Source organism: Leucopleurus acutus (assembly GCF_964270905.1).
Source record: "Leucopleurus acutus genome assembly, chromosome: 3".
NCBI classification, from domain to species: domain Eukaryota; kingdom Metazoa; phylum Chordata; class Mammalia; order Artiodactyla; family Delphinidae; genus Leucopleurus; species Leucopleurus acutus.
In genome coordinates this window covers 82,923,871-82,937,096 of record NC_139145.1, presented here as the reverse complement: position 1 = coordinate 82,937,096, position 13,226 = coordinate 82,923,871, and positions in this window count along the sequence as shown.

Below are 13,226 nucleotides of genomic sequence, written 5' to 3'. Positions count from 1 at the left end.
ACATTCCTTCCAAAAGCAGCAGAGTATACATTCCAGGATAGATCACAGGTTAGGCTGCAAAACATGTCTCAATAAATTTAAGAAAACTGAAATCCTATCAAGCATTTTTTCCAACCGTAATGGTATGAAACTAGAAGTTAATTATAGGAAGAAAAATGGGAAAATCGAAGACATGGAGACTAAACAACATAGTACTGAAAAAAATCAATGGGTCAATGAAGATACCAAAGAGGAAATTGCAACATACCTTGAGATAAGTGAAAATAAAAACATAACTCTCCGAAGTTTATAAGACACAGGAAAAGCAGTTCTAAGAGGGAAGTTTTAAGTGATACAGGCCTACCTCAAGAAACAACAATAAAAATCAAATAAACAACCTAACCTACCATCTGACGGAATTATAAAAAGAACAACAAAGCCCAAAGTCAGCAGAAGGTAGGAAATAATTCAGATCAGAACAGAGATAAATAAAATAGAGGCCTAAAAATGGTAGAAAATATCAGTGAAACCAAGAGCTGTTTTTTTGAAAAGATAAAATTGATAAGACTATAGCCAGACTAAGAAAAAAAGAGAGCGGACCCTAATAAATAAAATAAGAAATGAAAGGAGAAATTAAAACTGATATCACAGAAATACACTAATAAAAGAATACAATGAACAGTTATATGCCAACAAACTGGACAGCCTAGAAGAAATGGATAAATTCCTAGAAATACCCAAGCTTCCAAGACTGAACCAGGAGGAAGCAAATAATCTGAATAGACCAATTAGTAGTATTGAATCAGTAATCAGAAAACTCTCAACAAATAAAAGTTGAGGACTGGAAGGCTTCACTGGGGAATACTACCAAACATGTAAAGAAGAGCTAATACCTATTTTTCTCAAACTATTCCTAAAAGTTGAAGAGGAGGGAACACTCCCAAATTCATTCTATAAGGCCACCATTACCCTGATCACAAAACCAGGTAAAGACACTACAAAAGGCCAATATCTCTGATGAATATGGATGCAAAAATCCTCAATAACATATTAGCAAACTGAACTTAACAATATATAAAAAGGATCATACACCAGGATCAAGTGGGATTTATTCCAGGGATGCAAGGATGGTTCAATATCTGCAAATCAGTCAATGTGATACACTAAATTAACAAAAGGAAGTAAAAACACACGATCATCTCAATATATGCAGAAAAAAGCATTTGACAAAATTCAAAATCCATTCATGATAAAAAAACTCTGAACAAAGTGGATATAGAGGGTACATATTGCAACATAATAAAGGCCATATGAAAGACTCACAGCTAACATCAAACTGAATGGTGAAAACTGAAACTTTTTCCTCTAAGATCAGGAACAAGACAAGGATGTCCACTCTCGCCACTTCTATTTTACATAGTATTGGACGTCCTAGCCACAGCAATCAGACAATAAAAAGAAAGAAAAGGCATCCAAATTGGAAGGAAAGAAGTAAAGCTCACTATTTGCAGGTATCATGAGACTATATATATAAAATCCTAAAGTCTCTACCAATAAACTATTAGAAGTAATAAAAGAATTCAGTAAAGTTGCAGGCTACAAGATTAATATATAGAAATCTGTTGTTTTTCTATACACTAATCATGAACTATCAGAAAGAAAGCAAGAAAATAATCCTGTTTAAAATTGTATCAAAAAGAATAAAATACCTAGGAATAATCTTAATCAAGGAGATGAAAGACCTATACTCTGAAAACTGTAATACACTGATGCAGGAAATTGAAGATGATTCAAAGAAATGGAAAGATACCCTATGTTCCTGGATTGGAAGAATTATTGTTAAAATGTCCATACTACCCAAAGCAATCTACAGATTTAGTACAACCTATTAAAATGTCCATGGATTTTTGGGGTTTTTTTTTTTTTACAGAACTAGAATAAATATACCTAAAATTTGTGTGAAACCACAAAGACCCCAAATTGCCAAACTAATCCTGAGAAAAAAGATCAAAGCTGGAGGTATCGTGATACCTCACTTCAGACTATACTACAAAGCTACAGTCATCAAAACATCATGGTACTGGCATGAAAATGGACACATAGATTAATGAAACAGGATAGAGAACCCAGAAATAAACCCACAGACATATAGTCATTTAATCTATGACAAAGGTGGCAAAATATATGAGGAGGAAAAGACAGTCACCTTAATAAGTGATGTTGGGAAAACTGGCCAGCTACATGTAAAAGGATGAAATTAGAACATTTTCTCACACCATATACAAAAATAAACTCAAAGTGGATTCAAGACCTTAATGTAAGACCAGAAACCATAAAACTCGTAGAAGTAAATGTAGGCAGTATACTGTTTGACATAAGTCTTATCAATGTTTTTTGGATCTGTATCCTCAGGCAAGGATAACAAAAACAAAAATAAACAAATGAGACCTAATTAAACTTAAAAGCTTTTGCACAGCAAAGGAAGCCATCAACAAAATGAAAAGACAACCTACTGAATGAGAGAACACATTTGCAAATGATATGTCTGACAAGGACTTAATATCCAAAATATATAAAGTGTGCATACAACTCAATATCACAAAAACCAACTCAACTGAAAAATTGACATTTTTCCAAAGAAGATATACAGATCAAAAACCAGGCACATGAAATGATGCTGAATAGCACTAATCATCAGGGAAATGCAAATCAAAACCACAATGATACATCACCTCACACCTGTCAGAATGGCTGTCATCAAAGAGATAATAAATGCTGGAGAGGGTGTGGAGAAAAGGGAACACTCTTGCACTGTTGGTGGGAATGTAAATTGGTGTAGCCACTATGGAGAACATTATGGAAGTTCCTTAAAAAACTAAAAATAAAACTACCATATGATCCAGCAATTCCAATTCTGGGTTTCTGTCTGAAGAAAATGAAAACATTAATTCAAAAAGATACACACAATCCAGTGTTCACCACAGCATTATTTACAGTAACCAAAATACGGAAGCAATGTAAGTGCCCATCAGCCGATGAATGGATAAAGAAGAAACACACACACACACACACCCACACCCACACACACGCACAGGAATAGTACTCAGCCATAAAGAAAAGAATGAAATTTTGCCATTTGTGACAACATGGATGGAACTGAAGGGTATTATCCTTAGTGACATAAGTCAGAGAATGACAAATAATGAATATTTTCACTTGTATGTGGAATCTAAAAAATGAAATGAGTGAATATAACAGATTCAGATATAGAAAGCAAACTAGTGGTTACCAGTGGAGAGAGGGGTTGGGGGAGGGGCAAGTTAGGGGAAGGGGATTAAGAGGTACAAACTACTGGTATAAAATAAAAAGACACAAGGATGTAATGTACAGCACAGGGACACAGCCAATATTTTGTAATAACTTTAAATTGAGTATAACCTATAAAAATATTGAATCACTGTGTTGTATATCTAAAACTAATATAACATTGTAAATCAACTATAAGTCAATTTAAAAAAAAACACACATGATCCTCTACCCCCTGAAATTTACTGTGGACAAGTGAAGTAAGGGACATTGTGGTTGCCATTGGAGAATATCTTGGATTAGCCAAAAAGTTCATTTGGGTTTTTCATAAGATGTTATGGAAAAACCCAAACGAACTTTTTGGCCAACCCAATAGATTATTACAAGGAGAAACTATAACCTCAAATAACTCCCCTGTCCCACCCACAGTTACCTGTGGGACCTCATCTCCTATTATTCTCCACCTTGCTCTCTCTGCCCCAGTCACAGTGGCCTCCTCCCTGATCCTTAGCAAACACTCTCGCTTAGGGAAGCTGCAATCACTGTTTCCCATATTCTGGATATCCTTCTCCCAGAAGCCTGCATAGCTGGACTCCTTACTTCCTTTCAGTCTCTCCAGTGCAATGTGGCTTTTCTTCCCTGGTGGCATTTCTTCCCAAAAATGGCACGCACCTCCGACACACACACAATATTTATTTGTTTTCTCTGCTTCATTTTTCTCCTCAGCATTATCACATCTATTATCATAAATATTTCATCTTTCTAGTTATTTACCTTTCCGCTTCATGAGCTGTAAGCTTTGGATGATGAAGATTTTTTTTTCTCTCTTTTGATTACTGCTGTATCCCCAGCACTAGAATAGTCCCTGGGACGTAATGGGCCCTCAATAGATATTTGTTGAATGAATAAATGAGATTTCAACTAAAAGGGGCAATTGGTTACCTAGAATTTTGCTGTAATCTATTTATACTGGAGAAATAGTGTCTTAATAGAATATGTTAACCTCAGGGATTTGTTATTTAAAAAAAAACCCAAATCAACGTTTTATACCCTCATCATAGATATTAGGCAAACGAACAACAAACAGCTGTTAGCTACTTCTTTAAAAGTCATGCTAAGTGATCTGGCACCTTTCTCGGGAGAATGGGACCACTTTCCATTATGTTGTCTCAGGATCTCAGCTGCAATCGAGGTAGATATTTCCATTTTTATATCCTGTTACATTAGGATTAATGTATTTTAAAATTCATTCTAATGAACATTACTAGTTGTAAACTGAATGAAACAGTGAAAATGAAATTGTAGACACTATAGCTTTCCAAATATATTTTGAAATAAATAGGAAAGATGTTTGTTTCTGTTCCCTATGCCTTCTACTCTATAGCTTCCTGGAAAGGGAAGGCCTCACATGTTTCTTGGTTTCTCTGTTTCTCTGAATTTAACTCATAATCAGCTGAAGAGTCTTGAAGTCAACCCAGAGTCTGCTTGGCTCATCTTAATAGCAGTTGGCTTTGGTGAACAATTACCATGTGCTGGCTCTGGTTTTAAGCCCTTTATGTGTAATGACTAGTAAGTCATACGTGAATCCTGTGAGTTATGAAATACTATCAAACAGGATTCTGAAGTTCAGAGAGTTTCAATCACTTGTTCAAGTCACAGATCCATTAAGCAGAGCCAGGGCAGACTCCAAACTGCAGTGGAAAAGGTACCATATTATGAGCCACAGTATCTGGTTCAAATCCTACTTCTGCATCTATCTATGCCTGTGGACGTGAGGAGATATTTATAACTTCCCAGAACATCAGGGCCACGTCTGTTAGTGAGAGATTTGAGAGGTGGGCTAAAAGTAACAATTCAAGTGTGTTTAAACCTAGTTAGAAATGTTTGTTTGATATGTGGACTGAGTAATCCAGATAGAGTTTTTGGTGACTTACTAATTAAAATTCAGGACTTTTAAAATATAGAGTTCCCACTATAGCAAATGAAAAATGATTGTATCAGTTTCCTAAGGCTGCCATAACAAAGTATTGGTATCACAAACTGAGTGGCTTAAAACAACAGTTTATTGTCTCACTGTTTTGGGGTCTAAGATCAAGGTACTGGCAGGGCCATACTTTCTCTGAAACCTGTAGCAGAATCCATCCTTGTCTCTCCAAGCTTCTAGTGGCCCCAGGAATTCCTTGTCTTATACCTGCATCACTTCTGTCCTCTATCTTCCTCTGGCCTTTCCCTCTGGATCTCATCACATCGTTCTCCCCTGTGTGTGGCTGTCTCTGTATACAAATTTCCCCAAATCTTAAAAGGATAGCAGTCATATTGGATTAGGGTCTATTCTAATTACTTATTTTAACTTGTGTAGAGATCCTATTTCCAAATAAGGTCACATCCTGTGGCACTGGGGGTTACAATTTCAACATTTCTTTTTAAGAGACACAATTTAACCCATAACAGTGATTCTATTGATTCATGTTCCCTTTGAGACTCATGTTAAGTTTAGGCCTTGGTGCTTTGTTTAGAGTCTGCCTGCTTTCCCTAAAAGGGATGCTCAACATTATATCTATCTGGATTCCTTACTAAGGTTATTTTCTGTCTAATACTTAAAAATAGAAAATCAAATGAAAAAATCTCAAAGACAATTCTAGTAAATCTAAATTTTATTGGAACTTTCTTAAGTTCATTGATTTCCCCCAAGTCTATTCCAGATACAGAGTAATACTTAATTTCCCTCCCTCGGTAAAGTTTTCTAGTTAAAAAGTGTCTTTGATTGTGCTATGCTACACGTATTAGGCAGGCTCCTAGCTGAAAACAGCTGGCACATTCAAAGTGAGATAATTCAAGGAGAATTTAATAGAGGATAATCTACAATGGCGTGGGTTTGGTGTCCTGGGCTAACAATAGCAGATCAGTTACCACCACTAGATCCGAGGGAAGGAGGTGAGCAGTTAATGGAAAGGGTAGCAATAACCTTTGATTGTGAGACCTGGGAGGGAGCAAGGAAAACAGGTACCCTAACCTTACTCTCTTAGGTTCTTTCCTAACCTCTGCTGTGGCTGTCCATTAGCCAAACCCAACTGGAGTCCAGAGTAAAAGAGAGCCCTATGAGCTAGTCCATACATGTCAGGTCAGCACAGAGGTTGGAGAAAGATGGAGAGCAGATATGAGTGCATTAGAAGATGTCTAGCACAGCTAAACCCTTCTGCCTCTCAAGTATCCACTCTTTCTCCTTCCTCTGGTTGAAACCTAACAAAGGTGTTGCAAGAAATTCCCTCAACTACCTTAATTAGGGATGATGGCAATGGTCATTCTCTTACCTAAACATAGATGCCACTGATGCTCTTCATATAAGATAGCAAGAAGAAAAAGGGAAAGAGGGCTAGGGATACAATTTAGTGATGTAAAACATAGCTGCTAAACTCCCTGATCTGGTAGCTGGTTACACAGAGTTCTTCCTTACTAATCATAGCTGTCTTTTTCTACCATCCATTTCACGTTCCTCTTACCTCTGCTGCAAACTCAGCTGGATGATGTTCTTTATCTAGTTGGTGACCCAGTTCTTTATTCCTGTAGGATCTGAGTTTTCAGTGGTCTTATTTATGTTAGATCATGGTGGTTTCTCACTAACCACTACTATTGGACAGGAGAAACTCAGAGATAACCCAGTGAATTCCCTGGGTTTTACACGTAGTCCTCCACTGTATGGTAGTAACCCAATAATCATGACCAGTGTGGAGACCTGCTTCTCAGACTGTTGGCTTGGTGGCATGAGGGGCCCAAAATGATTTGGGGGGCATTCTGTTTCCACTTTGTTTTCCATAACTTGGTTCCCAGGTAGAATCATTGCTTCTGTGGACCCTAGGACCTCCAAATGTATCAAGCCCAAAGTTTTTCAAGAAGGTTAATAGATATGATTGTGAGAGTAGTCATTCTCACCTCCACTCTTTTCTTTTTTTTTTTTTTTGGCAGTACGCGGGCCTCTCACTGCTGTGGCCTCTCCCGTTGCGGAGCACAGGCTCCGGACGCGCAGGCTCAGCGGCCACGGCTCACGGGCCCAGCCGCTCCGCGGCATGTGGGACCTTCCGGGACCAGGGCACGAACCCGTGTCCCCTGCATCGGCAGGCAGACTCTCAACCACTGCGCCACCAGGGAAGCCCTCACCTCCACTCTTGTTCCCAGCCCCCATTCATTCTGGCAGGAGTTGGAGGGGAGACAGCACTAAATATCAGCTGTTGATTTACAGCATATACATCGTAAATCATGTGGGACATCCCCCTGGCCTTGCTGTTGAGTATACCAGCTCCTGCCATCATTTAAGAATGCAAGGTTGTTGCTGCTTACAATTTTGTTATTATTCTGATATCAAGTTTAATAAATATGTTCTTTAAATTTGTTTTACATGCTATACATATTTTTTCTTTTGTTTTACATTTATGTAAATAGCTCTAATTTTTTTCTGTTTATTCTTCCTTGATTGGTGTAGATTTACTCAGATCTATAGTCTCTTTAATAATAGAGTGGTATATTTCCCTTAGCTTTCTTTCTTGGTTACTTAGGTGCTAGTGGAACTTAAGCAGGATGAGAAAATGTGGGCTCATGCAATTATTTAATTCACTCGGGAAATTGAGGACCATGGGAGGAAATAGAGGCTTTATATCTGCCTGTTGGAGCTACTCAAATAGGATCCAGCTTTCTCTTTTTTGTCTACCAAACTTTGAGTCTCCTGATCAGTTCCAGTGGATTAGCATCCTGTAATTCTGTTTCTTTGACTGTATACCACACCGTTTTGCCATCTCAGCTTTGTAGATTTACTGTCACTTCTGACTTGCAGAGGTGGATGTAGATTTAGTCTGTTTCTGGGCCTACGGTCCACCTGGATCCCCTTATCTAGCTTTGCTTCTCTTCATCTCTACCCACTACGTAAGAAAGCTATATACTTTGCAGCATTTGCCTTTCACAGTCCAGAACTAACACAGTCCATGCAAGTATATTAACCAATGTATACTTGGTTATACGTTTATAACCAAGTATAAATGCAGAGAACCTCAATTCTCTGCATGTGAGAGACAAATGCCGTGTGTGTGTGTGTGTGTGTGTGTGTGTGTGTGTGTGTGTGTGTGTGTGTAGGTATATATATATATACACACACACACAGGTTTTCATATAGGTCTATGTAGAACAGTCATTCAAAAAAGCTCAGTGCTTTCAGGGAGATCAGCTCGGTGCTTTGTGACCACCTAGAGGGGTGGGATAGGGAGGGTGGGAGGGAGACACAAGAGGGAGGAGATATGGGGATATAGGTATATGTATAGCTGATTCACTTTGTTATACAGCAGAAACTAACACACCATTGTAAAGCAATTATACTCCAATAAAGATGTTTAAAAAAATTTTTTTAATTTATTTTAAAAAGCAACAACAACAACAAAAATCTCAGTGCTTTGATCTGACTACTCTAGTTGCCTTGAATAGGTCAGTGAGTTTGGCCTCAGGCTGGGATAAGCTTCAGACTATGGCAAGTGAGTGACTTTAATTTTCTGGGTCAAAAATAAAACTGTGAACATCTGGAAATAAATGGAAAAACCTATATGGTTTCCCAAGCAGGATTCTTACCATGACATATTTAAATCCCGTCCAATGTACTTTACTTTTCTCTTTACAAAATTAGTGACTAGGTATGGCTAATACATGCAAAATTCTTAATGTCTAGTATATTAATTTTTAGAGAAGCATAGACTCTAATGTTTCATTATTCGAATTGTCTTGATGGATCCTGGCAACATAGATTGAAATGACTAAAAGACCATCAATAAAGCATAATGATAAACAGCAAAGCATCACATTCAGTGCCATAAAAATTAATCTTCGATAAGTTCTTGTTTAATATCTTCATTTATAGTTTATTACACAGGAGAAATGGCTTGCTAAAGAAATTCACACAAGCTGGCATATTTTGCATCACAAAAAGTCTAAGAATTGACCATAATTGTAGAAGGTCATACTTAGCTCATTATGATCAGACAGTTCTAAAAGATGCATAAACACTGATGATCTATTGAAAAAGGGACCTTTTACACACCCTGATCTAAGTGGGAAAGTAAGATTCTTTTATTCATATTCCCTTGATGCCTGGTACTGATTAGGATATTTCAAAAGCAGAAAAACTAAAAAAAAAATAAAAACACTTCATGATTTGACTACGTTTACCTAAATTTAAGAATAATATTTGATGAACCTCTATCTCATTTGTGCATTATTTGGAGTCTGATAATTATCTCAGTCTTTTATTTATAATCAATTCCAATTAGACTTTTTTAAATTTCTGGGATAGATTCCTCTATCATTATTTTAGAGCCACTAGAGGTATAACGTAACCTTGACAGTAGATTAATACAGCCCAAGGTATTTTATTTTTATGATTCTTTTTGTACCATGTGATTTATCTGCCATTTTACTTTTCAAATACCTTCTTGAACATTATGATTGTAATAGGAATAGGCATTTTACTTTGCGCAGGCACTGACTAGATTTGATTTGCTATTTTGGTTGTAATTATTGACGTTCCCTGTAATTACTTGTTTGTAGAATAAAGGTTGGGGGCACTCAACTCCACATGTTGTCTGGACTGTTAACAACCCCTGTACCACAGAGAAATCCAGGAAAGCAAGTGCTATACTGCTCACTTCTCTGTGAGCCTTGGTTATTGAGACACGAGTCCCACAGCTTCCACAGGGGCTGTTAGAGTTTTCATCCTCTTGGTGACCTCTCTTGGTTAACACAACATTGTAATTCAACTATTCTTCAATAAAAAACAAATTAAAAAAAAAGATACTGAGAACAGGGTTTCTTAAATGAAAAAGGTTAGCCAGATTCCTGTATGAAAAGGCCATGGTCGAGTGCCCCACAGAATTTTCAGTCAGTGTTTTAGATGTAAGTGGATAGGTAGCAATGAACACATATTCGATGAAGTGTCTAACATGGAAGAGATTAAAGCAAACAAAACAGAGACTTATCATGAAAATGAAAGCTTCAAAAAATTAATCATTAATCTTCTCAGAAAAACTATTGTATCTGTGAAACAAGAACAAGATCCATTTTTAAAGGAATATTCAGAGAAAAACTCTTGGAAATTAATATATACATATGGAAAATTGAAAAAAAAAGTTTAGAAATTCAATAGTGAAGATTCAGTATCTGAATAATAAAACTTCCAGAAAGAGAGAACAAAGAAAATGGAAGGAAGGAAAATATTAGCGAATTAATTCCAGAAAAATCCCTGAAGTTGAAGAAATGAGTTTCCAGATTGAAAGGGCTGATAGAGTTCCCAAAACAATAGATAATAATAGACCCAGACTAAGGCATAGCATCATGAAACAGAGCTCTGGAGAGAAACAGGAGATCCTAGAAGTATCAAGAGGGGTGGGGTGGTGATTGTAACATATAAAAGACCAGAAATCAGAGCATCCTTGGAGTTCCTCTTAGCAGCACTCAAAGTAGGAAGACAGTAGAGTGAAGACTTCCAAATTTTGAGGATAAAAAAGTTCAACCTAAAGTTGTATACTCAGCAGAACCATCAGTTATGTATGAAGGAAGTCTAAAATATCTTTGGACATGCAAAGCCTCAAAAACTTAACTCCTAAAAACTCTTCCTTGGGAAGTTGCAAGAGGAGTTTCTTCACTAAAATAAGGAAATACATGAAGAAAGAGGAATTAATGGGATTCAGGGAATAAGGAATTCAACTCAAGGAAGAGAAGAAGAGAATATTCAAGTTGATTTTGAAAAGAATGCATAGGATGAGGACTGTGTCCAGCATAGAGGGCGAGCATCTCAGAGTGAAACAGGTTGGAAAGCTTTGGGAGAAATGTCTCCAATAAAGGAAATATTAAAAAAAATGCCTGACGTATGTAGATACATTGAAAGATTTAGAGAATAGGAGAAGAGTTTATAAACATGTTAACGTTAAGCACATGGGGCACTACAAGTTATTAAATCTGAAGAAAAATTGTGCAAGAAATCAAATTCCTACTTAGCTACAAATATTAAATAGACATAATAATGTCAACCCTGAATACAGTATATTACTATTTGAAAAGGATGGAAGAGGAGGGCAGTATGGAAGTGGTGGACATACAGAAATAGTAAAAGAGTGGTTGATTCTCATCTTTCATTGTGGAAAGCCAACCGTCAATCTGTCCCCTCGCCTGCCCCTCCTGCCTTCCGCAATCAAGTGACACTGTAAACAGGAGTATTTAGTGTTGTGGAGGTAAATACCAAAAGAAACAGCTCAAAAACTTATAAGCAGTTAACTATGGGCAGCTGGAAATTGTGGAAAGTAGACTAATGATTTTCATAATAAGCCCTTTAGAACAATGTAATATGAATACTTAAAACTGTGTCTATCATTGATTAAAACAAACTTGATTAGAAACAGAAACAGCATGGGATTAGAACTAAAATTATTTTCCAATCACAAGTCTCTTTTTTACTGTGTAACTTAATCTCTCTGAGCCCCCCTTTCTTCAACAAGGAAAGTCATGACTAAATGAGATAATTTATGTAAAGCGTTAATTATAGTAAGTGCTAGTCATAAGTAAGCTTTAGTACATGGCAGGCATTAAACTTCTATTTATATAAGCCTCTAAGCCTCTGTGGAGGAAACTTAGGGTTACCAAGATTCAATAACTTTTCCAGTCGCACAGCTAAAAAACATAACAGCCACATTTGCCTGAGAGAGTCTGAGCTCTGAGCCCGCATTTTGCTACCACACTGCCTTCTCTTTCCTACTTTTCCTTGTAGGTAGAAACTACTTCTGTTATCTTTATTCCAAACAGTGCCAGATTCATCATAGACACTTAATATTTGAATTAATGTTATTAGACCGTGATGATAACCCATTCTAATTTACATAATAGAGATAAAAATATCTTCAAAGTATACTACAATACACTTTATTTTAAAAAATAAATAATAAACCCATCCCAAGCTTGTTAATATATGTCAGAATTTTTTTTTTTAATTCTTTGGCAATTCTTCTTCAGGAAGGGTTCCATAGTGTTCGTGCCCTTATTCCCCAGTTTCTTTCCTGGGCACACGAGAGTCCTTCATACACACACCACAGAGGGGAACATAGAGTAGATACTGTGTACACAATTTTGTGTTGACTTGAAATAAACCAATTGCATAGATATTATCCTGGATGAGAAAGTTGTCAAGAAGGACCTAAGAGTAGAGTAAATAATCCTTTGCATAGCATCATGAAGCCTAAATAAAATATGATAGTCTTATGTATAGAAATAATATGACATAGGACAGGGTGGTAATAATTCTTCAGTAATTCTTGGAGAAATGCAGCATGCTAAGTACTATTAAGTTCTCATCTCCTCATTAACTCTAGACATCTAGAAAAAAGGACAAGAATGATAAGGAGTTGACCAAATGACTTATGAGAAAAGATTAAGATAATTAAACAAGAAAAACTTGGATGAATAGTGATGAAGAAATGTAATAATATTGCATATCTGGAAAATGAGAATACTAGAAAATAATTGGGGAGAAACAGGATGAGTAATTATAATGACAATACATTTAAGTTTGCTGTTTTTAAATCAATTGCTATAAAGTGTATGTGGAAACATTAAAGAATATTTTAAATGGAACTATGTTAAATATAATCTTCCAGAGAACAGAATTCTAGGAAAATAAACCAACTTATTGCTTCCATCTTGGTTTTTTACTATAGATGGTCAGAATTGGCAATAACCCCCCCAGTTTACTTTAGTTAATTTTTTTTACCATGTTAATGTTTGGCTAAATTTATTTCAAAATATTTAATGTTTTTCAGACACATGGAAAAAATTTCAGACCAGATATTTAAACTTTGCAGCTTATTATTAGAAAACAGATTGACTTTGAATCCAGCACACATTCTGTTGGTTTTTTTCTCTAA